General features: G+C 37.3%; 1 pseudogene; it reads right to left on the bottom strand.

The window, feature by feature from the left end:
- Positions 1-2,804: 2,804 nt before the first annotated feature.
- Positions 2,805-9,605, bottom strand: LOC114090594 (prohibitin-2 pseudogene; annotated as a pseudogene).
- Positions 9,606-10,027: the final 422 nt, after the last annotated feature.

Here is a 10,027-nt window from a genome sequence, read left to right as displayed (position 1 = left end):
CTGAAACAGATAATTAATACTTTGTGCATTGATCTGATACCACAAACTTTGACAAGTTTATTCTTATCCTTCAAATTTAGTTTTTCTTCTTCCTTTCCAATTTGAATAATTTTCATTTATTTTGACTAATGGCTCTGGATAGAACATTTAATACAATGTTGAATTGCACTGATTAAAATGGTTTCCTTATCTTCTTAGAGGGAAAGATTTCAATCTTTACCACCAACATGTCAGCTCTGGGATTTTCAGAAATGCTCTTCATCACATTGAGGATATTTCCTTATATTCTTGGTTTTATTAGGTTTTTGTCTTTAACTCATGAGAAACCTGTTGGATTTCACCTGTTTTTATGCTTCAATTTGTATGGCTATGTTTTTTTCAACATTCTATTAATGTAGTTCATTACATTGATTTATTTTTTAATTTTGAATAATTCTTACATATCTGAGATAATCTCATTTGGTTATACTGTAAAATCCTTTCAATATGGCATTGATTTTGGTTCATAGTATCTTATTAAGAATTTTTGCATCGATATTTATAAGAAATATTGACTTATTATTTATTTTCTCATTATATTATTTTACTTCAATACTAATGTTATGCTGGCCTTATTAGGGAATATTCTCTCCTAATATATTTGTTGTTTTTAGAAGAGTTTGAGAAGTATTGGAGTAAGTCTTTAAAAAATAATGGTAAAATTCACCAATAAGTCCATCTTTTGAACATGTTATTGTTTCTTTCTTACTAGCTTTCTAATTCCTTTTTCTTTGGATAAAGTGAACAGGGTTTCTTTGGACCATTTGCTTGTACCATTAGCCTTTCCTGTTGTTAGTCACCTGATCTCTTGGTATAGAAATATGATGAATAAAGAAAGCCTAGAGAACTCAGTATTGCATTCTTCTTCAGTTCTTTATGTCCCCTTTGAGTCTGTTTGCTCTATGACAATTTTATGACATTTGTTTTTCTATTTATTTTCCAAGAACTTGAAATGTCCTAGCAAGAGGGATTATATACTTACTCCATCTTCCCCAAAGTAAAAGTTCTAAATTTGTTTTTAATTTCATAAACTTAATTTTTTCCAGTCTTCTCATGAATTTCTGTAGTAAAATTCCTCAGTTTTTCACCAATTAGTTTTATCTCTTTCTCATAATTTATGAATGTATTTAATAACATTTAATAACTATTTTTCTTGGTCATGAATGTGTTCCTACTTCACGTGTAGTTTCTTGACCTATGTATAAAACAATATAGTCATTATTTTGCCATTGTGTGTAAAACACTCCAGTTGTGATTGACAGTGGGTACTTGAGAAGACATCCTGTAGTCTCTGACAGGCAGTACAGGTAACAGGTTGACCTCTTAAGCCTGTCAGAAGTTGAACTGGTTGTTGACATCCACATTGCAGCCATAGAAGGTCCTCTTACAATTTGGTTCTAAATTGAATGGACAGTTAGAATCCTCCCTCTACCAAGTGTTTTTGTCCAATTTTCTGGAAATCTTTTGAGTCTCATAGATTTACAGATCACAATTCTGCCCCAGCACTGCTGCTGCTAAGGTTAATCTTTTAAAAACATATTTATCAGGGGTCAAACTGAGGAAGACCTTGGTTTTCATCTTTGCTTTTAGGTAAATCAGCCCCTTCCTTTATCAATGTCAAGTCCAACTATACCACAAGATGGTAAGATTTCTGTTTACTTTGTAATCCTCTTTCCAGATTTTGTTTGTTCACAGCAAATGTTTCAAATGGGAGATTTGGATGACAGGAATGTTTTTAGTTTGGTATTTGGAACCACAAATTTGTTAATCTACAGCAGTTGAAATTCTTGCTCTAGCCAAGTTTCCTTAAACCATGTTAAATTTTCTCTTGTACTTACTTGTGTTCAGAGCAGGTGTGAAAGGCGAGTGACTCACCCGAGATGGAGATTCAACCAAGGATTTTATTGGGGGGCTGCCCAAAGGAGAAGCAGAGAGCAGAGAGAGGAGAGGAGGAGGGCAGAGAGAGCGAGAGAAAAGAGAGGAGAGAAAGAAGAGGAAGAGGACAGAGGGCAGAGGGTAGAGAGGAAGAGGAGGAGGGCAGAGAGAGAGCATGTGCTTACAAGCTTTGGCTTAAGAAGGGTTGCGTAGGGGTCATGTAGGGTGCTGCTTGGCCTGGTGACTCAGGAACATCGAGCGGACACTATGTCCTGCAGGGATTGGTAGAGAAAACCTTTGAATTTGGTGCTCTTCTTTGGCTTGGCGACCTTCAGAGAGGAGGGGGAGGGGTAAGGGATTCCATGATGTTCTCTGAGAAGGGGGAGTCTCCCACACACCCAACAAGGTGTTCATACCCAAGTACGAAAGTAGCCGTGCTTTGCTTATCCCATATAGGTTTATATAATTTCTCTCCAGAGTATGTTGAATGGTCTTGTGTTTGATACACTGCAGAAATCAAAAAGATTGTAGGTTAGCCTGTAAGTTCCCTTTACCTAAGACCCATCCTGTTTTCAAAATGTACCTTCTTTTTCTTTTTCTTTTCTTTTTTTTTTTTTTGTCTTAAATAATAAAAAAATTATTGAGAATTCCTAGTATGGTGGTTATCTCCTCGCTTGCTTTTCCAACTCCCCTGGCCAACACAGGGAGGAGAAATGGCATTCCCCTAAAAGGGTTCACCTTCAGTCTTCCTTAATCCAAAAGGGCTCAAAAGTATGCACGGAGAGGGGACTGGCACAGGTTGGGGTGTACTGGACCCCTAGCGATTCCTCAAAACCTGGAGGAGAAACACATCTCTTTCCTGCCTGGAGGTGGAGTTCTGCTCATGGGTCTCATTTCTTACCCTTGATGAGACTGCCGCTTCCCTGGGTAAAATTTTCATCGTGTAGGTTCAGCACAAAGGTTACAGGCCGTGAGGTAGATACTGTTTTGTTTGGGAAGTGGTGATCACCTAGGAGACCTTCTGTGTTGCCCTTATCTTGAGACACTTGATGTAGCCAGGCTTCTTGGCAGCCTCCGCCTCACCCTCAGCCTGCAGGATCTTCTTCCATTGTTTCTGTTTCACTTTTTCCACCAAAAACTAGGTAAGCTGGGCCTCCTGATAAGCCACTTTTTTGGCTCCTACAGCAGGTGCACACTCCTGGCTAAAGCTCAGAGCTAAGCTCAGCTCCTTGATGGCTGCATCATCCAGGACGAGGCTGAAATCCTTGGCCCGCTGGGGCATCAGCTGTGACACCCTGAACTTGGCCACCACTCTCCTGAGCACCATTGACAATGGATGGCAATACTTGTTGGTCACAGTTTAGCCCTTGGCGCTGGTACATACCGGGAGCTCTTGCGCATTGGGTCCAGACAGCAGGCACAGGCAGATGTTCGCCATCTGCAGGTCTTTGGAACCTTTTGGGGAGGAGATTTTTCGGGTTCTGCCCTGCATGCCGTAAATAATGGGGTACTGGAACCAGGGAATCCTGAAATGGAGGCCCTCAGCCAGGATGCTGTCCTGCCTTCCACAATGAGCATGGATTCGCCGGCGGCAGAGACCACAGTGCAGGTCCCCAAAAGCAGCTCAGCGCCATGCCCCGGAGCCCCGGTGGGCAAGTGTCCCCCTAAGTTCTGGGCCATAGTTGATTGTGAGGGCTGCGGCACCAGAGGTCAGGAGGGGGTGCCCACCCATGTCTACCCGAGTCCAGTTTGGAGATCGCAACCAGCACAGGCGGACTCAGAACAGCAAGTTTGGCGCGAGTCAGAATGCACCGTCTATTGTTTGTGAAAAACACTGTTTGTCAATCACAAGATTTTTGATAAGTTTACTAGGGTTTAGGATTAGGACACAAGAGGCATGCAGCTGATCTGTACTCCTCCAGGGCTCCCTTCCTTGAGGTAAAAATGTTTAATATTTTTAAAAGTCCATGATCTTAGACCTGACTTGTAGAATTCTGTGTGCCACAATGTTCAGTTAGCATGACAATCTTCAAACTGACCAGTTAATGGAAATGAGAACTTGGTACTAAGGCACGAAAAACAGGGTTCATATATATGAATGAAAGCTTAAAACACTAAGACAAAGAAAACTTATGCACAGAAGTTTTAAATTCTGTATCCTTTTTCAAAGTGTAATATTTGCATGACTTATTACTGTATTATTAAAAATAACAGTGACAGTGACAAATGGCAATTGAGTGTATATATTAAAAATGATGAAAATGTAAGTAGTGGGAAGATCCAAAAGGAAATATTTGCATCCTTGAATCTTAAGATGAAATGGAAAGTTTTAATAATAGTATTTTAAAATCTTTTACCTAATTGCTTAATTAATGCAAAATTAAGTAACTAGTTATACCCCTAGTTACTTAATTTTGCATTAATGTCAAATAATAAGTAACAAAATATAGTCCCTAAATAAATTTTCTTGATTTATATTAAATTGAGTATAGATTCAGAGTAATTTATGTTTTAATATAACATAATAAGAAGTAATATTTATGATTATTATTTAAAGCTTATAAAATCCAGAATAATCAGAGCAATGTTTATATCCAGGATAGTTGTTATGGGTTGAACTGTTTCTCCAATATTTATAAAATTAAGGTCTAACCACTGATACCTTAGAATGCTACTGTCTATGGAGATAGGACTTTTAAAGTGGTAATTTAAAGTGACTCCCTTAAGAAATGCTTTAATCTCAACTAACTCCTGTACTTTTGAGAAGAGGAGCTTTAGGACAGACAGAGAGACATGCAGACAATCAACCATGTAAAGAGGCCACAAGAAAAGGCCATCTTGTAGAGTCTCTGAGGAAACCAAACCTGCCACTCCTTATCTTGGACTTCCAGCCTCCAGAGTAGTGAGAAAATACATTTCTCTGGTTAAGGACAAAGTCTGAGATGTTTTTCTATGGCATCTCTAGAAAACTAATACTAAACTAATATTTAATGTATTTTCTTATTTAAAAAGGGGATTTTCTTGACATAAAACCAACCCATTCCTATTATATTAAAATAAATAAATACAGGGTAAGAGAGCATTCATATTTAAATATTGATAACATTTTTATATAAATCATTCCAGATTATAACCATTCAGATATTCATATAACTCTGTACATTCATATGTATATATATGTATATTTGTATGAGAGAATTTTTTTTTTGTAAATGAAACACCTTTTCTATATTGTTACACATTTTATGCTATATTGCACAATGGCATTATACATCTCATATTCATAGTTTATATAATGTAATATTAATAAATAAATATTTATAATCTGTTCTAATTTTAATACATGCTATTGAATAACCATGATTTTATTTATTTATTTTTGGTGCTAGGGATTGAATCCAGGGACTTGCACATGGTGGGCAAGCATTCTACCATTGAGTTATACCCCTAGTTACTTTTATTTTATTTTCAAACATGGTCTTACTAAATTTCCCAGGCTTGGCTTGAACTTGCAAATCTCCTATCACAGGCTCTCAGGTGGCTGGGATTATAGTTCTGCGCACGAGCACCCAGCATGAATACCATAATTTTAAAACCAGTTTCTTGCTGGTGGAAACTAGGACTTACTTATTCAACATCTCATTTTCTCAGCAAAACTGTAACAAATATAATTTTGCGTATATTTGCCATACTTTTTCAACAATGAATAAATTTCTGGGAGTGAAAGTATTGGGGCAAAAGTAATGAATATTTTAAAGTCTTTTGATATGTACTACCACAGTGCTTTTCAGAAAATATACACCCAATTATGCCTCCCTTCGAAGTGGTGCATTTCATTTTTAAAAAGTCCTTTAAATATAGTAAAGCATCTATGTTACCTATCGCACTGTTTAGTGAACAAAATTTCTGTTATGCAGGACCAGTTTCCTCTTTTGCAGGTAAATTACTTTACCAAAGTATCTTATTAAATTTATTGAATTATATTTTCTTTCTTTAGTTTTTTAGAGATCACAAACCTGTTGTTGATACCTATCCCCAATCCAGTTTCTTCAATAGGATTTTAAAAATTATTTAATGAATTTGCTTTCTTTAATCTTTTAATATTTAGCTATTTGTGTGTTTTCCATTTTCTTTCATCAATTTGTGATTAAATGCATTTTTTCATCCACAGGTGTATTTTACTCTTTCCTTATTTCCTAAGGACAATTATAATCACATTTTGTTTTAGAACATCTATTTCCTTTGGCAATATATGCATTCTCTCTTGACTATTACTGATATATTCTTCGATTGCACTTGGCTCCATCTTCAGATATGCCTGATGATTTAACCAAATCCATGGTAATATGAAAGCCCTGTGGTTCTTTTTCTTTTTCCCTAGTCTTATTCTCCTAAGAAATATCATATATGTCTAATTCTATTTTCTTGTGCAACTCTTAAACTATTTGCAGTTTTAATTTTACTTACATTGTTTGCCCATGTCATCACCAACTTCTTATATCATTTTTCGTATAAAGATATCTAATCCATCTGTGTAGCTGATCCTCTCCCTGAGGAACACAAATTTGCCTTTACAAATAGTATTGGAAATAAGTAGACATTCTATCTAGTTTAACAGTGAGAGTGTGTACTGGACAATCATCTTCTTCTGCAATTTGCAACAGCCAAACATTATGTATAACATGCACTTAAAAATTGATGAAGTTAATAAATATTAACCCACAAAGGATGAATAATATAGGGTCTTTAATCAGATAACATTTTCCTCTTTCCACATTTTTGAGTCAAGTCGAGCTACTTCAACTCTCTGGATCTTACACTTTGATCAAATATAAGAGTGTTAATGACACTGGCTTTGATAGGGGATATATCCCAGAGACCCGGAGTAGTGGAGACAGTGTTTAGAGAACAGAGCATAGCTTCTTTCCCCCCATGGAAATATTTCTTCTTAAAAACATAGACATTTGCATTGATACTTCCATCATAGTAATGTGAGCTTTCAACATAGAAGAGTTTGGGTGAGACATTAGTATTTCTAGTGAGGTGGTTAGTTATCAGCAAGCCAACATTTCCCCTAGAACAAGGAGAAAAACTGGATTAATTTTTAAAAAAAAATCACACCATAAATTATCAGAAAGCCACAGACAACAAGAAGAACTGGAGGGAATAAAATTCCAGAGAGAAGGAAACTTTCAGGAGTGATGTGAGGATCAACAGCTTCTTTCCTTCCTGGTGTATCTGCAGAGACTGAACCAGACCCTAGCAGAGCTAGAAAGATGTGCCCCTACAATTCCTGGCAGCCCTTTGGGGCTAGTATAACTAAGGTGAAAGTTTAAGAAGCCTCACACCCAAGTATCACGGCAACCTGCACTGAGATTGAACAGTTCTCTGAACGCAGGCCAAGGGTGGATTAAGAAAATTAGAAATTATAAGAAATAAAGACAAAGACTCAATTATAAAGGAGAAGCAGGACTCGATGGGTGAACCAGCCCTGGTGGGGTCTGGTCTCTAACAAACAGCAAAACTCTGCATGTTTTATTACATAAGCAAAAACATCAAGAGGATTTATTATGAGGAAGGTTCTTTGAGGTAAACAAAAGCGAGGTTGAGCAGGGACAGAATAATTGGGGCTTTTCTGCTTGTACAATATCTTCCGTGTCCCGGCAGCTGGCATTTCAAGGTAATTGAGTGCGCCCATATTTCTTCTGCCCCCAGCGGGGGAAGAATCCATCGAACCCCCAAATTTCCATGTCAGACATGGGATCTACCCCACTGACAATGGCCGGCCACCTGAGAATGGGTGTTTCTCTCAGCACCTTCATCACATGGGAAGATTCCCAGAAGCAGTGTCTTGCTGTCAGGGGCTAGAGAGTTCAAAGCTCCTGACACTCAAGTCTGTTAGCAAGTCTGTTATCCTCTAAGATGTTATTGAACTTAAAAGTTGGAAAAGGCAGGGTATTGAAAAGCTGAGTCCAACTTTTGGACAGAACAAGCATAGTATCTTCAGTCTTGGATACAAAGACCTCCCAATGTGATTGCTCTGAGACCATGAGAGGTTTTTTTTTTTTTTTTTTTTTTTTAAAGACTCCTTCTAGAGCACTGTACCACTGGAAATTCTCTTCAAAAGTGAAGGAAAATGAAGCTGCTTTTAGAACAATAGCTGTCATGTCTTTAAAAGGAAATAGTTTAAAACAATTTTCTAGAACAAATGGTAATCTATACCAGCAATCCCACTATTTACCAGTAGACCCGTAATTCTTGTACTCTAAATTCTCAGATTAAAAATGAAGCAGAACAAATATAAGGATAGGAGAGTTATGTCTGATTAATTCTACTTCGTTCTCCTTATTCCCCTCCCTGTTCTTTTCCCTTCCCCCTAATTCAATTCTTTCCCTCCCCAACCTCCTTTGTGGACATATCAGAGACAACATTTGGCCTTTGTTTTTTGGGGGACTGGCTTATTTCACTTTGCTTGATATTCTCCAGTTCCATTCATTTACTAGAAAGTGCATAATTTCATTCTTATTTACGGCTGAGTAATATTCCATTGTGTACAGGTATCACAGGAAATGTAGATATGGAAAATATCATCCCCATTATGGTTTCAGAAAAATGAATCAGTCGTTAAAAATTTTGTGGTAATTGAGTTGTTGAATTTCATTATCTATCAAATCTTCAGTTCCTCTTCCCTAAAGGCTTGTGACTGTTATAGATCTTATTATCTGGAGATTGGAGTTTAATGCTAAATCATAAGAGGTAAAGCTTGGTAAATTCTAGAATTTTTCAATTTGATGCAATTTTACTAAATGGTTATGATGAAGATAGCAAAAACATGACATGTTTATTATCTAATAAAGATTGGATAATTTTGCTTTAAAAAATAAATAAATAAAACCGTGTTTTAGTGGTGCCAAAACAACAATAACAACAACATCAAAAAACAAGCCACACAAATAAAAAAAAAAAACAAAAACATGCACACTTCAAAATATGTGGTTCATAAGTGAAGAATAATAATTATAAAGGCAAAGAAATTTTGAAAATAAAAATAACCAATGAGAAATTAGCTGTAAGTGAGAAACTGATGTGACTCCATTTTTGAGAAACCAGCTTCTACCTCAAGGCCTGTCCAGAGGGAGAGGGCATGACCCTTGTCTTGGAAAAACCCACAGAATGCTCCTAGGCACATACTCACCCTGCTGAATTGTTTAACAGGAGAGATCTGCAGCGCCAGGTGTCCCTGACTCAGTTACACTAGGTGAGGACCCATAGCAACCCCCTAGCAACCACCAATCAGCGTGAGACAGGGAAAATACCTGAAATACCAAGCAACCCTCCCAGTAGTTTCCAAACCATGTAGTTTAGCAGGTACACCCCTCTAGGCTTAATCCAGTCAGTTCAAATGTATTCCCCTCTTGAACTAACCAATCACCCTTACCCAACTTGTTCCCACCAGTGAATGTGCTAATCAATGTTAAGAATTGTTGTTTGATTTTCCTGCGGTGTGAAATGATTTGCTGTGTGATGTTGTGACACATAGAGTATCCCCCCAAAACCTATCAATCCTCACTGAACTAAGGGCCAGGACTCACGCCTCGGGACTGCTGCTTTGGAACTTGCAATAAAGACTCTTGTGTGATTGCATCGGATTCGGCTCCTGGAGGTCTATTGGGGTCCCATGAATCTGGCATTACGTAAGCAATAACCAAAAGGAAACTTTTGTACCTCTACTAATTTTAGACAAAGTAGACTTCAAGGTTAAAAAAAGTTACTAGAAAATAATGTTATACTGATATATGTTGAGATGAAGAGTTACAAAATAGAAATCTGGTGTGAAGATTAATTTTATGCATCTACTTAACTGGACTAAGCAATACCCAGCTATGTAAACCATTATTTCTGGCTGCATCTGTGAGTATAATGTCTTCTCTGGAAGACATTAGTATTTGTGTCTGGGGATTGAGTAAGTACAATCTTTATCACAGTGGGGGGCCCTCAGCTAATCCTTCAAGGCTTGAATAGAACAAAATGAGGAGGAAGGGTGGCTTTACTCTCTTTGCTTGAATTTAGACATGCATTTTCCTCTGCCTTGAGACAGAGGTGCCTTCTCGGG

Source organism: Marmota flaviventris, chromosome 15, assembly GCF_047511675.1.
Source record: "Marmota flaviventris isolate mMarFla1 chromosome 15, mMarFla1.hap1, whole genome shotgun sequence".
In the NCBI taxonomy this organism is placed as follows: Eukaryota; Metazoa; Chordata; class Mammalia; order Rodentia; family Sciuridae; genus Marmota; species Marmota flaviventris.
The sequence above is the reverse complement of the archived record's forward strand: the minus strand, read 5'-3'. Positions and strand labels throughout refer to the sequence as shown.